The sequence below is a fragment of the Eutrema salsugineum genome, unplaced genomic scaffold (genome assembly GCF_000478725.1).
Source record: "Eutrema salsugineum unplaced genomic scaffold, Eutsalg1_0 scaffold_2, whole genome shotgun sequence".
NCBI lineage: Eukaryota > Viridiplantae > Streptophyta > Magnoliopsida > Brassicales > Brassicaceae > Eutrema > Eutrema salsugineum.
Window position 1 is genome coordinate 12,391,453 of NW_006256829.1, and position 16,248 is coordinate 12,407,700.

Sequence of the window (16,248 nt, forward strand, 5' to 3'; positions counted from 1 at the left end):
GATTTTCCGCCAAAAACGAAAACTCTCTGTTTCCCACTGAAAACGCAAAGTCTCGATTTCTCGTAAAAACACAAAATCTCGATTTCCCGCCGAAACCGAAAAATCTAAGTTTCTCGCCAAAAACGCAAAATCTTGATTTCCCGCCAAAAACACAGAATCTCGATTTCCCGCCAAAAAATGAAAACTCTCGGTTTCTCCCCAAAAACACAAAATTTCAATTTTCCGTCAAAAACAAAACTCTCAGTTTCCTGCCGAAAATGCAAAATCTCGATTTTCCGCCAAAAACGCAGAATCTCGATTTCTTGCCAAAAAAGGAAAACTCTTGGTTTCTCGCCAAAAACGCAAAATCTCGATTTCCCACCGAAAACAAAAACTCTCGGTTTCTCGTTAAAAACGCAAAATTTTGATTTCTCGCCAAAAACGAAAAATCTCGATTTCCTGCCATAAACGAAAAAAACTTTGTTTCTCATAAAAAACGCAAAATCACGATTTCTCGCCAAAAAAAAACTTCGGTTTCTCGCTGAAAACGCAAAATCTCGATTTCTCGCCAAAAAACGCAAAATCTCGATTTTTCACCAAAAACGAAAACTCTCGGTTTTTGTCGAAAAACGCAAAATATCGATTTCCCGCAAAAAACATGATATCTAGATTTTCCATCAAAAACTCAAAATTCCAGTAAAAAATTTTTCCGTCAAATATATAAAATCATGATTTCCCACAAAAAATGCAAAAAAAGAAAAATTTCATATATTTTTAAAACTTAATTTAATAAAAATATCATTTATTAAAAATATTAATTCAAAAATATGTTCTTTTTATTCATTTGATGTATTTTGCATCCAACTATTTTTCTAAATTCACAAACGAACAATTTAGTATTTAGACGTAGCATCTTGATGCAAAACCTAATTTCTAAAACAAATAATATCTAGATATTATATCTAGATGCTGATCTATATGCAAAATTTTGATGCAGCATCTAGATCAAAAAACGAACAGGGCCTAAATGTCTTCAGATTTATCTCCATAGAAAGATCCGGGATTTCTTTCAGGTTTTTAGATTTCTCCAAATCCATGTCCTTAAGGCATGCAAGCGACTGAAATCATGAAAATAAATTACAGACCAGATTAGAAGTCATATATCACGTGAAATGATTGTCAACCAAAAAGTTAAAAAAAAAAAGGAATTATTCTCATAATATCAAGAAAAGAAAAAAAATCGTCCTTGAAGGGTTTTATACATATATGGCTATTACCTGTAGAGCAAGAAATGAACCCAAACTTGATACACTAAGTTACATTTTCTTCTTTCTTCTACTTTGGGAATTTTTTATTTAAAACTTCACTTGATCGCAGATATAGAACGTCATCATGGAAATCACTGTTTTGGTTATTGTCATGATCGATATAGAACGTCATCATGGAAAAAACAAAAGAATGGTTTTGAAGTGAAAAGATTTTACTGCTGATGTGAATCTATCTTCTTGCAGTCAGATTGTATTGCTAGAATCTCACCTAAAGACAGGTCGCTGCTTGGATGGATACTGCTTCCCGAGTTTAAGTTTTGTTTCTTGTTCATGTCCCATTTGTGGATAAATCAGTGTACTAATGGCACTGATCCGGTTCCTTTCCAGGCAATGATTATTGAAATCTGGATTATTTGAGGATTTTATCGTTTTTCCCCTTAAACCATATATCTCGTATTTACGTTCCTTGCGTACAATTCCTTTGGCCCTCTGTTACAATGTCTTACTTTCTTCTCCAGGACATAGCATGAGATGGCGAAAAAACAATGCCTCGTTGGTAACTTCGCTTGGGTCTCCTACTCATAACCTTTTGATATTTGATTTGATTTTGGATCGACAGCAACTGGGAAGTTATGGCCAAAACTCTACCAAATCAAACCGAAACCCGCTTCGGTAACTAAACAGAATAGATAACAGATTGTTGACTTTAGGGTTGTATATTTCAAGATTTTTTTGCATACGGACTGAACTCAGCTGTTCAAACTTCGAAACTATTTAGAAGTACTCAATTTTATTCATTTAATTTCTCAGCAAGTTAAAAATCCAGAGGAAATGGATTGGAAGTTTCAAAGCAATAATTGAAAATATGGTGTCTAGAAAAAGAGAAAGAGAAATATATACATCTATTTTATGGTTTTGACTTTCTTTTTGCTAACTTTAAAGGTGGGAATTTTTTTTTTTAAATGATCTTTAAAAATATATTTATAAGTCCTATCTATTGGATATGTTACTGAAATAACTAACTTTTGAGAAATTTCTAAAAAATATCATATACTATACCTCTTTTCAAAATTATACCCACTTTAAAACTCAATCAAAAATACCATCATTTTAATGCCAGTTTTACTTTTATACCTTTAATAAAATGAACTTACACCATTACCATCATCATCGCCATCATCATCCTCAACGACAGCAACAAGATAGAAACGCTCATGTGTTTAGTCAAAATAAATTTCACTATTTATAACCCCATTTATAAACTCTTATAAATCCATACATATTTATAAACTCAATTATAAGACTTTATAAACCCTATTGATAATTTGATTTGGTTAAACATGGAGAGATATTTTTCTCAACGACATCAACAGATGGACCACAAAATTCTTGAATCACAAAAAATTGGTTTTAAAATTTTGGTTAGTAAATTTGTAAAAACAATATGAGAGAAAATTTATGTTTTTTAATTAAACTTTTGTTGTTTACTATATTTTTATTTAATTGGATGATATAAGTTATTATAGGGTTTGTACGAAATTTGGGCGATGATGTTATTAATATTTTGTGAATTATGATTTTTGTTTTGTTTTAATACTGCTTTCGAGCTTCCGTATCGCTAGGGTTTAGGGTTTAAAGCCTATTGAAATAAGATTGTGAATTTTTCTTTTTTTTTCCTCAAAGTTTAGGATCTATAACACTATTTTGTGTTGCATATAACGTATTAAAGTGTGTGATAGTAGGGAATACTTGATGGTCAAGAATTCGCTGTGAAAAGACTATCAGGTATATCTGGTCAAGGGATCAATGAGTTCTTGAATGAGCTGAAACTGATCACAAAAGTCAAACACGTTAACCTCGTACAACTTATGGGTTACTGTCTTAATAGAGACAAAAAGTTGTTAATCTATGAATACTTGGAGAACAGAAACTTTGATATCCATTTATTCGGTGAGTATACGGTGAACTAAAAATTGAGTGCTTTTTGTAACAAGTACGTACGTTGACCCAAATCTGACTTTTTTTTGTAGACAAAAACCATAGCTCTGAGCTAAACTGGCCGAGGAGGTTCGAGATTGCCAAAGGCATAGCACGAGGTCTCTCATATCTTCACCATGACTCGCCGACCATGATAGTCCACAGGGATCTTAAACCAAAGATATGACCCCAAAGATCTCGAATTTCGGGATGGCTCGGATCTATAATAGGGGTGAGAACGAAGTTGAGACGACAAAGGTGGTTGGAACCTAGTAAGTAATCGAAACAAATATTGCATACACAGTTTTTCTTCTTTGAAAGAGCTACTCGTTCATAACTTTAGAATTTTGTTTTATTTTCTTTCTTTTATGGAGTGGGTACATGTCTCCGGAATACTCCGATGATGGGACATACTCTGAGAAATCGGATGTGTTCAGCTATGGGGTCTTGATGCTGGAAATGTTAACCGGTATGAGAAACAAAGGATTTGCCGATGCGAACAACGGCATCAGTCTTCTCACACACGTAATTATTTCCAAATATTTTGCTTCTCATACAATTTTAATGTTTCATGAACAGGTTTTCAATAAAAAAATAAATGCATGAACAGGTTTTCAATAAATGGAAGAAAGGAGAATGGGCAGATATCATAGATCCCATCTTGGATTTGGATTCATCATCACAAGAAGTCAAACGGTGCTTAAATATCGGACTCTTATGTGTTCAAGATCGTACAGAGGATAGACCAATAATGCCCTCAGTGGTGCGTAAGCCAAACAGAGTCGATGCTGCAGCCGAACCCACCAGGCTATTACGCTTTCGGGAATGTTCTTTATAATAATGTTGCATCGTCAAGCAATGCAGCATCAACAAGCAATGCAGCATCAGCAAGCAATACACCACCAACAAGCAATGCAGCGTCAACGGTGATCGTCGAAGCCAGATAATTATATTTTATTATCATATATATATTTATAAATAATTGCATTAGAATTGCACTCCCAATAGATATGAATATATTATTTGAAACCAGACTTGACTAATTTTCTTAATATTAGTTTTTATGTATTAAACTGTTTAGACTTAAACCATAAACCCCGCAGGGTTTAAATTTGAAGTTTAATAAAAACTAAAACAAAGTTCGAGATCCTAGAGGAACCGGTTCTAAAAGTCTCAAGTTTTCAATTGTTATCGGGGGAAAAACAAGAGCCCAAAAAGTTGTTAAATCAACGAAAAGCTATGTTTTGCGATAGGTAGAGCATGATAGACTTTAGATCTCTCTTCTCTCTGAATATACTCCTTTATTGAATTAAGAAAGCTTGGTACAGAATCAATTACAAATTGTATCCAAGAACAAGGATCTCATTTCGATCCATCCAAGCTCATATCGCTGGATTCCAGATTCAAGAATACAAATTGCATAAAGAGATTACAACGTTCACTTTCTTTATTTATATCTTTGACTTTCCCTCTTCCGCTCAATAACCGTCAAACCTTCTTTCCGCACTAGAGTCTTTCCTCTCACTCAGCTCGGTCCAGCTCAGCTGCCAGCTCATCATCGTTCAAGACTCTGATATCCTCCTCACTATGTTTCTCTGTTGTTAACTCCTTCTTCTTTCTATAATAAGCATTATGAAGCTTATCAATACTTCCCCCATTAAGAGCAAGCTTGCCCTCAAGCTTGTAGTGAGGAAATTGTTTCACAAACTCTTTTGAAGACATCCAAGTGTTCTCCAATTTCGGATGATCAATCCATTTCACCAAATACTCAACTCCTCCCATATCCGTGTACCGTGAAGTTAAAATATCTTCCGGTTGTAAGTCTGATTCCAATAAATCCGAACTCACTGGGGGCACAGCTTGGACAGTATGATTCCCTCCTACCGCTGCCTTTAGCTGAGATATTGAATTTTTGATTCGCTGGGTAAGTCAAGTCGATAGGCTGCTTTACCCACTTTCTCCAATATCTGGTAAGGACCAAAATACTTGGCGGCCAACTTTTGACAAAAACGACGCACCACCGTTTGCTGCCTATATGGTTTAAGTTTCAAAAACACCCAATCTCCAACCTCAAACACCACATCTCGTCTTTTCTTATCAGCACTAATCTTCATCAACTGTTGTGCTCGTTCTAACTTCACCTTAATCACTTTCAGCATTTCGTCCCTTTCTTTTAACATTTCCTCAAGTTCATCATAGTTATTCGTCGACCCATTTTCATAACGAATAAGAGCAGGAGGATCACGCCCATTAACCACCTTAAAGGGAGTGGTTTTCAGAGCCGTATGAAATTCCATATTATACCAAAGCTCTGCCCAAGCAAGGTACTTATGCCATGTACGAGGATGACCTGAAGCAAAACAGCGTAGATAGGTTTCAAGACACTTGTTTAAGACTTCCGTCTAGCCATCCGTTTGGGGATGTAAAGCTGTACTGTACTTCAATTTAGTACCAGCTTGTCGAAATAATTCCTTCCAGAAATGACTGAGTAAAATCTTGTCACGATCTGAGACGATGCTCTTCGGAAAACCATGTAATCGCACTATTTCTGTCATGAACTTTGCTGCTACATCCACAGCGTTAAACGAATGTTTCAAACTCACAAAGTGACTTGCTTAAACGGTCTACGATAACCATGATCATATGGTAGCCTTGAGAAGTGGGTAGACCTTCTATAAAGTCCATGGACAAGTCTTCCCAAATATTGTCAGGGATCGGTAGTGGTTGTAGTAGACCAGCCAGGGCTAAGGTAGAGTATTTATGCTTCTGACAGATATCACAATTTGCCACATACTTCTGAACAGTTTTCTGCATTCCTTCCCAATGAAACATAATTTGAACTCTCTTCGTTGTCTCCAAAACCCCAGAATGACTGCCTAACTGACCATCGTGATTCTCATGTAAGATCAATGGAATGAAAGATGACTCTTTAGGAATCACCAATCTTTTCTTATACCATAACTTCCCATTGACCACCGTGTAATGCTGATTTGTTGCTTTCCCTTCGGATACCTGTTGAATCAGAGTTTAAATGTCTGTATCCTTGGATATTTCTTCATAAAGATCCTGGAGTTGTATCACCGAAGGCATAGTCAAGGCAAGCAACATAGTGCTTGTGTTCTCGAGTTCGGAGCTCACTATTCGAGAAAGACCATCCGCTGTTTTGTTCTCGCATCCATGTTTGTATAATATTTCAAAGTCGTACCCCAACAATCTTGTGAGCCATTTCTGATATTCCATATTAACCTCCTGTTCCAGTAAATATTTGAGGCTTCTTTGATCCGTATGCACCACAAATTTTCTTCCCAGTAGATAGTGTTTTCATTTTTGAATCGCCATAACAATAGCCATGAGTTCCCTTTCATATACTGGTTTAAGTTGTTCTCTTGCTGTCAGACCATGACTAAAGAATGCTATCGGTTGTTTGTCTTGCATCAACACTGCACCCAAGCCAAATCCTGATGCATCTGACTCCACAATAAAGACCTTGTTAAAATCCGGAAGAGCTAATACTGGAGCTGTGACCATTGCTTCTTTCAAGGTATCAAACGCTTTTTGTGCCTCTTCTGACCAACCAAACTGATCTTTCTTCAATAGTTCTGTAAGTGGTCTCGCAATACTCCCATAGTTTCTGATGAACCGTCGGTAATATCCTGTAAGACTCAAAAATCCTCTAAGTTATTTCACTGATCTCGGAGTTGGCCATTTCCGCATAGCTTCTACTTTCACTGCATCAGTTGCTACTCCTCTTTCGGATATAATATGTCCCAAGTACTCTACTTGTGGTTGAGCGAACAAGCATTTCTTGTGATTGGCAAACAGTTGCTGTTCCTCAAAAACCTTTAAAACAGCTGTTAAGTGACTCACATGATCAGACATGTTCTTGCTGAAGACCAAAACATCATCAAAAAATACCAACACAAAGTCTCTTAAGAATTGTCTGAAAACTGAGTTCATAAGCGCCTGGAAAGTAGCAGGGGCGTTTTTCAAACCAAATGGCATGACTAAGAACTCGTAATGACCTTCCACCGTTCTGAACGCAGTATTTTCGATATCAGATTCCTTCATTCTGATTTGATGGTATCCTGAACGAAGGTCTAACTTTGAGAAGACTGTTGCACCGTGAAGCTCATCTAGAAGCTGATCGATTACTGGAATAGTTAATCGATCCGATACGGTGGCTCGGTTTAATGCTTGATAATATACACAGAATCTCCAAGACGAGTCCTTTTTTCTCACCAATAGAATTGGGCTTGAAAACGGACTAATACTTGGTCTGATGATTCCAGATGTTAGCATTTCATTTACCATTTGTTTTATCACTATTTTGCTTGCGTGAGGATAACGGTAAGGACGAACCGAGATGGCTGTCACACCTGGAAGTAGATTAATCGCATGATCTTTGTCTCGAGATGGAGGTAACCCTGTTGGAACTGCGAAGACATCTTTAAACTGTTCCAACACTGGTGCTATCTCCATTGGCACTCTAGAGCTATCGGTAGATGCAGCTAAGTCATTATTAAAGAGTTCTACGCCTTCCTCTCCGACAAAAGACGTCGCTGATAACATGGTTTTCAATGAAAGACGAGGGAAATGGAGGGTTGGATACCACATCCAGTTGTAAGTCAGAAAAACGTTGTCGCGGCCTTAAATCTGTTCTGGTATTCCCTTGAGTCTCTTTGTTCTTGTTGATGTCCGCTGTGTTTTGAGGGGTTTTGGTGATGTTATTACCGAAGTTTGTCTCACGAGGAAGACTGATTCTCGTACTGTTGTACGTGGATGATGAACGCATTGGTCCCAGAGGTCCTGAACTGGTACTGTAATCATTGCGAGATACCTCTCCTACTACCTTGCAAAATGTACTGGTTTCCATCTTTAACACTGCGGCAATGTGAGCTCTGAGACTTACTGGTTCCTTCATGCGAATAACCTCTTGCATTTCTGGACTTAAACCTTTGTAGAAAATCCTGATCAAATATCTATCATCCAGTCCTGATACCAACGAAGATAATTCCTCAAACTCTGAGACATAATCACTAACAGATCCGGTCTGTTTGATTGAAAGTAATCTTTTCTCAGGATCTTCCTCGATTGATTCTGCGAATCTTGACAGTAGTTTCGTCTTGAATTCCTCCCAGTTTCGAAAACCATTCCGTTGAACTTCCCATCCAAACCATTTTCTTACTCGTCCTGTCAAACTCAACGCTACCAAATCCAACTTTTCTGATTCATCACATCGACCAACAAAGAAGAAATGTTCGACATCTGTGATCCATTCGAACGCTCTTGTACCATCGAAGCTCGGCATTTCTATCTTTTTCAACATACTTTCTCTATTGGCAACATTCAAATTTCCAGATCGATAACCTAACGGTATTTCCCTCCGGTTTTGTTCCAGTTGATTAGATCTTACCTAGAATTGCGGATTCGATGATTCCGGTCTATCAGATGTGTTCGTTCCAGCTTTGTTTGTGTTCGGAACCAATTTCTCGATCAATGACATCATCGCGTTTAGCTTCTCGTCCATAGCTGAGATTCTCGACTCCGTTTCAGCTTTCGATTCACACAATCTCTTTAATCCGTCGTGCAATACGTCGACTCTCTCCCTGATTTCTGTAGCTGGTTCTGATTCATACTCCGAGAATTCCGGATTCGTCGGCGTTGCTTCTCTATTCGACATCACGTTAGATTCGTCGAGTTTCACCGCACCAATGATAGACTTTAGATCTCTCTTCTCTCTGAATATACTCCTTTATTGAATTAAGAAAGCTTGGTACAGAATCAATTACAAATTGTATCCAAGAACAAGGATCTCATTTCGATCCATCCAAGCTCATATCGCTGGATTCCAGATTCAAGAATACAAATTGCATAAAGAGATTACAACGTTCACTTTCTTTATTTATATTTTTGACTTTCCCTCTTCCAGTCAATAACCGTCAAACCTTCTTTCTGCACTAAAGTCTTTCCTCTCACTCAGCTCGGTCCAGCTCAGCTGCCAGCTCATCATCGTTCAAGACTTTGTTATCCTCCTCACTCTGTTTCTCTGTTGTTAACTCCTTCTTCTTCTTTCTATAATAAGCATTATGAAGCTTCTTAGTAGAGCATCAAACAAAATCAGGCCAAAGATCAGGCCCTGCACTTAACAATTAGAAAGCTTGCAAAGTCTTATATCCCGCAATCGAGTATCCTTCAACAGATAAGAAATTATTGTTTTGCAAATGGTAAAACCTAAAACAATATATAAACTAAACTGAAAAGCTGTTGTAATTTCCATGTCGAATCAAACAAAACCAACACAAAAAAAAAAGAATTGAAAGGAAAAAAAGATGCCTAACAAAAAATGTAAACATCGACTCAACCCATAAGTGTTGACATTCTTCACTCTCTCTCCTTTGTTCATGTTTGTTTTCTTTCTCTCTTTCTCTCTTCACTCTTGCTCTTTTGTTTCTCTTTTATCTCCCTCTCTTTCTCTCTAGTTCTTGCTCTGTTTCACTCATTGTTATTGTTTGCATTTTCTAAGTGAAAACAAGAAGAAGCTTAGAGAGATAAACTTAAAGAACTACATTTTGTTATTTTATCAATCGATGCTTTTCTCCTTTTCTTTTACAACATACTTATACTACTTCTTCTACTTGCCACACACACTTGCATGACCATACTTCTAGATCCTAGACTCTCTTACACAAGTCATCTTACACCACACCAACTCCTAACAACTCTTACAACTACACTTAGACTCTAATAACAACAGCAACTCTACTTGGTCCTTTGCCAAGCTTTATACAACAAAACACTCTTTCTTTTGGGCCTAATTATCCTGCAGCTCATTACTCTCTTTAGGACAAAACCACACAAAGCCCAACTTCTTCTTTTGTTGACTTTGCTTCCTTCTTGTTGACTTTTCTCTTCTTCTTCTTCCTTCTACGAGACACACGACATCGCTTCTTCTTTGCTTTGCTCTTCTTCTTTCTTTTCCTTTTCACTGATATCTCCTTCTCTTCTTGTTGAAGATTCAATCAAGGATTTCAACTTCAACACTCCCTCTTGAATCCTTGATTGAAAACTCCCTCTTTCTATTTAGGGATTTGATTCCCATTGCTCATTGTTCATCTTTAACCGGACTCAGACTTTCTTTTCTTCATCGGCAAAAGTAACCACTTCTCATTCTTCTTCTCCGACGAGCATCAGTCTCTCCGCCGATCTCCCTCTCCGACAAAACTGAATCTTCAAGTTCGTCGCTGCTTGTGAATGGAACCACCGCCTTGGCGCCTCCTCCATTTTGTACGCCGGCTCTGCTCCCTCTTAAATTTGAATCTCTATGGATCCATCTTCATTTTTCTTTGCGAATATTTTTGCCATCTTTTGGCTGATTTTCTTCACAATCTTCCTCTGTTTTGTGAGCTTTCCTCACTTCTCCACCAGCTGCTTCTGCAACCAGCTTCTGCTCACTTTTGTTGAGCTACTTCTTCTTCTCTGATTTTCCAACTTTGGTGATGACAACTCTTCTTTATCCTCATCTTTCTTCTCCTTCTTCTTTTTCTTCTCTTTCTTCTCAGACCCGATCTTCTTCTCGTCATTACCGTGAGCATCCGTCACGTCTTCATCGGCTTAATTCTCCAGCCAGCTTCTGCTCCCTTTCTCTCTTAGGTAAGCAGGCTTTCTTCTTCTGCTTGGTTTCTGCTTTGATCACCAGCTTGTGCCTTTCAGATCTTTGAATCATCACCTTGATTTTCTTAGCCATAGTCTGTTTGGTTCTCTTGACCATCACCTTGACTTTCTTTAATCTTGGACTGTTTGATTCTCTGAACTTCTTGCACATACTTCTGCTTCTCATAAACTTTAACCAGAACATGTTTTCTTCTTTGCTTGGTGTCCTCTTTGAACACCAATTTGTTTCTTCTGATTTTTAGAACCAATTTAGCTTTGGACCTTTTTGACTCTTGAACCATCACCTCAGCTTCTCTTACTGTAGTCTGTTTGGCTCTTCCTTGAGTCATCACCTTAGCTTTTTTAGCCTTAGTAGTTTGGCTCCTTGAATCTCAACCTTAGTGGCTTGTTTGGTTTCTAGAATCATCAACCTCAGCTTTTACTGATTTGGTTTGTTTGACATTCTCCTCTTTCTCTCTCAGACCATGTTGACATTCTCCTCTTTCTCTCTCATTCACTCTGGTTTGGTTTCTTTCTCTCTTTCTCTCTTTCTCTCTTTCACTCTTTACTCTTTCTTTTGGGCCTAATTATCCTGCAGCTCATTACTCTCTTTAGGACAAAACCACACAAAGCCCAACTTCTTCTTTTGTTGACTTTGCTTCCTTCTTGTTGACTTTTCTCTTCTTCTTCCTTCTACGAGACACACGACATCGCTTCTTCTTTGCTTTGCGCTTCTTCTTTCTTTTCCTTTTCACTGATATCTCCTTCTCTTCTTGTTGAAGATTCAATCAAGGATTTCAACTTCAACAATAAGACAGAAACAAAACTAAAGTAGTCATTGTATCTCATCATAAAGAAACACTAGGATTATTGTCATTATCAAAGAATGGGTCACGAAGAAGCTCGGCTGCAGAAGGTGTAGCCTTTGGGTTGCGCAATGCACTTCTGAATAAATTAAGGTCTTTGGCTTCTACATCCTCCACCTCCACGAAAGGCTCTGAGAGTCCTTTTCTAGTGGATCGGAGCTCAGCTCCCAATTAGGCATATGTTACCACCAAAACAGAGTGAGCTTCTGATTTCGCTAAACGAATTAATCAGAATTCACAACGGCAAAAATTGTTTACTGGAATCTCTAGGTAGAACACAATTCTAAACCAAGGTGATGACGTAGACAGTCAAAATCAAAATCAAAACACAGAATCAGCGAATCCGTAGCCTAGATTCAGTTTTCCAATCAAAGATTTCAAAAAAAAAAAAAAAAACTGAGCAAGACCCTAAACCGAGCAAATCGAATCAGCAAACATAAGGGTAAGAACCCTAAAATTGAGAAATGTTTACTCCAGGTTTGCGATTTTGAGTTGTAATACATGAACTATAATTTTTTTTTGTCGGAATTACCCATTACTATCGCGTATAACAAAAAAAACTAGGTGTTTGCCCGCGCAAAGTTTCATCAAGTAATTACAATAACTAAAAAAACTATTTTGATTGTTTTAAAATCATGTTAAGATTAATCTTTAAAATAATCATTATTCAATGAATTATTTGAACTTTTTATTATAACTAATCAGCAATTCTCTTTGTTTTGCTGAAATTATTACTCTTTTTGTCGGTTTGTTATTGTATATATTAAATTTATGAGTATATTTAAATTTTTGTTCACCCTATCCAGAACTTTTTTTCCAAAGAAAACTGTATCTCTTTCTTGTCGGTTCTTATTTTTTTGTTAGTGTTAGCATAAAACGATGACATGAGAGCATAGGTAAATAATCTATTTAGTAGCTTAGATCGGATACCATATTAAGTTTCATATCTTAATTAATCTTGAACTCTCTTCCTGTTTTACGGGAATTGTCTTTCCTTCTTATCAGTTAATATCTTTATTGCAAGTGCAGATACAGAACCATGTTATCATAACGCAGGTGTAATTTTGATACTATGTTAAATATCATCTATAAATTAGTTATTATTTGTATACATTAAATTTATGGATTATATTAATGCTTCATTCTCTACAGCCAATAATTTATCTCTGTTTTATGGAAATTATCTATCATTCTTATCGGTTCGTATCTCCTAGATAAACAATCTTTTTGGTAGTATGCTTTTTCTTCTTCAAATTATTCATCTTCTTTTTTTTTCTTTTTTTTCAACATCATCTTTTTGTCCTAATTTTTCTTCTTTCTTCTTTATCTTTTAGTTTTTTTTTCTTTCTCATATCTTTCGACTTATTTTTCATCGCCGTTAATTTCTTCTTCATCATTTTGTATTCTTTGAGTTCTTCATCATTTTTATCTCCTTATTTTCAATTTAGTTAGCCTTTCTTCATCTTTTTATTCTTACTTCTTCCTGGTCTTTTTTGTCCTATCCAAATTCTTTATCTTTTGTTTTTTTTTTGTCTCTTTTGCTCTTCACCTTTTAATTTTTAACTTTGTCTTTTTTGTCTTCCGTTTTTTTTTCTTCTTTTACATTGTTTTCTTCATAATCTTTTTTTTTTCTTTTTTGTTCTTTAACTCTAATATCCTCATCGTCTTCTCTTTATTCTTTTTCACTGTAGTGTGATGTCCATCTTCTCCTTATTTTCCAGGGTTTACATGGGAAAATGCAAAACCACGGGCTCGAGCCCCTTTTGCAAGGGAGTCAGTACAGACATTTAAAGTACGAGGGATATAAGAAATAGTAAAGTGAACAAAAGAAGACTTCAAATGATAATATTCATCAATTTCCGAAGCCAAGGCAGGCCATTCTTCTTCATCCTCGATCATCTTAACCATTTGGAGACAGTCTGATTCAAATGCCATTGACACTTCTCCTATCTGCAGGACAGCTTCTGTGGCCCATAGCAACGTAGTAAATTGAGCATGAAGGGGAGATATGGTTTTTTCCTTCGCAAAGGTGCCAAAATATCTTTGTCCATCCATTAGCTCAATGACACAACCACCCCCAAACCTGGGATCCTCGCTTGCCCATGAGGCATCAATCTGGCATTGAGCTCTTGGACTGTTACTCACAACATTTTGGGAAAGATCCGGCTCATTAACACTTTCTTCTCCTACATGAGAGGCAATTTGTGCAACTTTCCAAATTTCTGCTTCATTGGTGGCAATATGCAGAGTGTCCATGGGGGAGGTTTCTTTACTATTAAATACTTTGTCGTTTCTAACTTTCCAGATATACCAGATTATCCACGGGAATGCATCTAGGGAATTCTCCATTGTTCCTTCTTCCTTTGCGTGCCAAAGGAGATGATCAAAATTTCTGTATAAAGAATCACACGGGAATGAACCCGGACTAGACGGAATCCCTGATAAAGCCCATGTCTGAACCGCTGGAAGACATTCAAAGAGAAGATGATTGATAGATTCAACATGTGCTCCACATCTGGGACAGAATCGATCGGTTCTACAATGACGATTTGCAAGGTTGTTACTCACACTAACACATCCGGACACTGCCTGCCACAAAAAGTGTTTGATCTTCCTTGCTGATCTTATTCTTTCTTTTCTTCAACTTTTTTTATATTTTCGTCTACTCTGACTTTTTTTTTCTTCTAGTTTTTTCTTTATCTTTTATTTCTTTTTTATTCTTCATCGTTTTTTTCTTATTTGTTTACTTTCACATATCTAATTATATACATTAGATTGTATAATAAGTATTAATATAATAAGTATTAATTTTTATTAATTTTTAGAGTGTAGGTAAACTATCCCAAAATATATATAGTTTACTTATATTTGATCACAAGATGTACATAGTTTATATTATAACTATGATTTTCGAGAGTTTAGGTAAACAATCCTTTTATAAGACTACATACAATCACAATAAGCTTCCTGGATTCTTGACTAACGTCTTGGTCTTTTAAATTTTATCTTTTAAACTATTGAGTACCGATTAAGTAATGTTTTAATCTTCTAAGGAAAAAAAAACAATTTTCCTTAGAAAAAAGCTTTTATTCTATTTTTCTCGAGGACAGTACAAATCAGGCAAAGAATCAGACCCATCTTTAACATCCAAACCGTTTTTTTCCTTTTCCTTTTCGTTATAAAGTAATTTTTTTTAATAATGACAGCAACATCAGCAATTAAGGGATCGATCATCTGGTTTGAGATTAGGAAACTTAATTAAGGGTTTGCAAGCTACTTGCGCAGAAGACGTAAGTTTCTATTTTTTTTTTGTCAGCAGTTTCTAACAAATAACATCACTTACGAATGTGTAAATTTGCAGGAAAATTCTGAAGCAATTCCACAGAAAAATGCAGACTGGTTAACATTTCAACACTTCTGGTAGGACCAAAATTATAAAAATGAGGGAAATTAATAAATATGGTAAAATACAATTGTATTATAAAAATTGTTAATCAAATAGTCTTTTATATTATTATTCTTTTGCAGAAATTTGAGATAATGAGCGGCCACAATTTCGTAGGAACCAAGCATAAGGTCAAAACCAGAGATTTTAACCGAACCAAAAGGAAGCAGAGAAGTCGTTCTGGCCAAGCTTTTGATCAATATGCCGAAAGGCATCAACATATGCATTGCCAGTAGCAGAAACCAAACACAAAGCGTTGAAGGTTCTAATATCCGAATAAGAAGAGGCAACTCTCATTACAAGCAAGCAGCTAATAAAGCGTAGGTCCATCGCCATTTTAAGATCCAGGCTGCATTTTACCATAGAAACCATATATGAACTTTGAAAAATGTTAGATTTAAAAAGAAAGTGAAAAATGGTCTAAAAACAGATGAGTGTTTAATTAGAAAGTAGGAGATGTTTACTCGATCTCCATGCCTTCTTTTGATGAGCTGTTGATGCCAAAGATATAATCCTGATGAAGAAAAGAAAAGGATTTCAAAATTAGTAAATTCGACGAAATTTAGAAAGAAAAAAAATCCAGAAATAGGAGAGGAGTGTCCATACCGCGGTATTACTGACTGCATTCTGTTGATCCCATTTGCTACTGTCACACTTGAAGACCTTGAAGTCACCATTCACGAAGAAAAGAGTCGCACATTAACCTGAAATTTTTGAAGCCAAACACCATAGGGAATAACAATTAAGATGCTTTGAATATAACACAAAATCAATCTTCATTTTACAAGGATAACTGATACATGATTCGTAAATACCTGGTTTAATTTCTCCCAAAACAAATCTCGCTCGTTCAGGTAGCCTTCATCAGTAACCAAATTATATAGTGCATTATCATGCTGCAAAATTAGAGTAGAAAATAAGGATCAAAACACAATTAACCTTCTAAACTGTTATGTATCAACTGCTCTAAAAACACTTCCTGATTATGGGGAAAAAAGTACAGCTTTACGTATAAGTAATAATAACCTTCAGTAAGGTGTAGAAGATTGTTGCCAAAGAAGAC

The 16,248-nt window shown here is 36.3% G+C and overlaps 1 long non-coding RNA gene and 1 pseudogene across 1 annotated transcript; both read left to right on the plus strand.

Moving 5' to 3' along the window:
- The first annotated feature begins 1,778 nt into the window (after positions 1 to 1,778).
- On the plus strand, positions 1,779 to 4,171 carry LOC18016879 (annotated as a pseudogene).
- Positions 4,172 to 15,113: 10,942 nt separating this feature from the next.
- On the plus strand, positions 15,114 to 15,595 carry LOC112086676. The gene is made up of 2 exons (XR_002899542.1): positions 15,114 to 15,160; positions 15,269 to 15,595. It is a non-coding gene; the product is annotated as an uncharacterized LOC112086676 (long non-coding RNA).
- Positions 15,596 to 16,248: the final 653 nt, after the last annotated feature.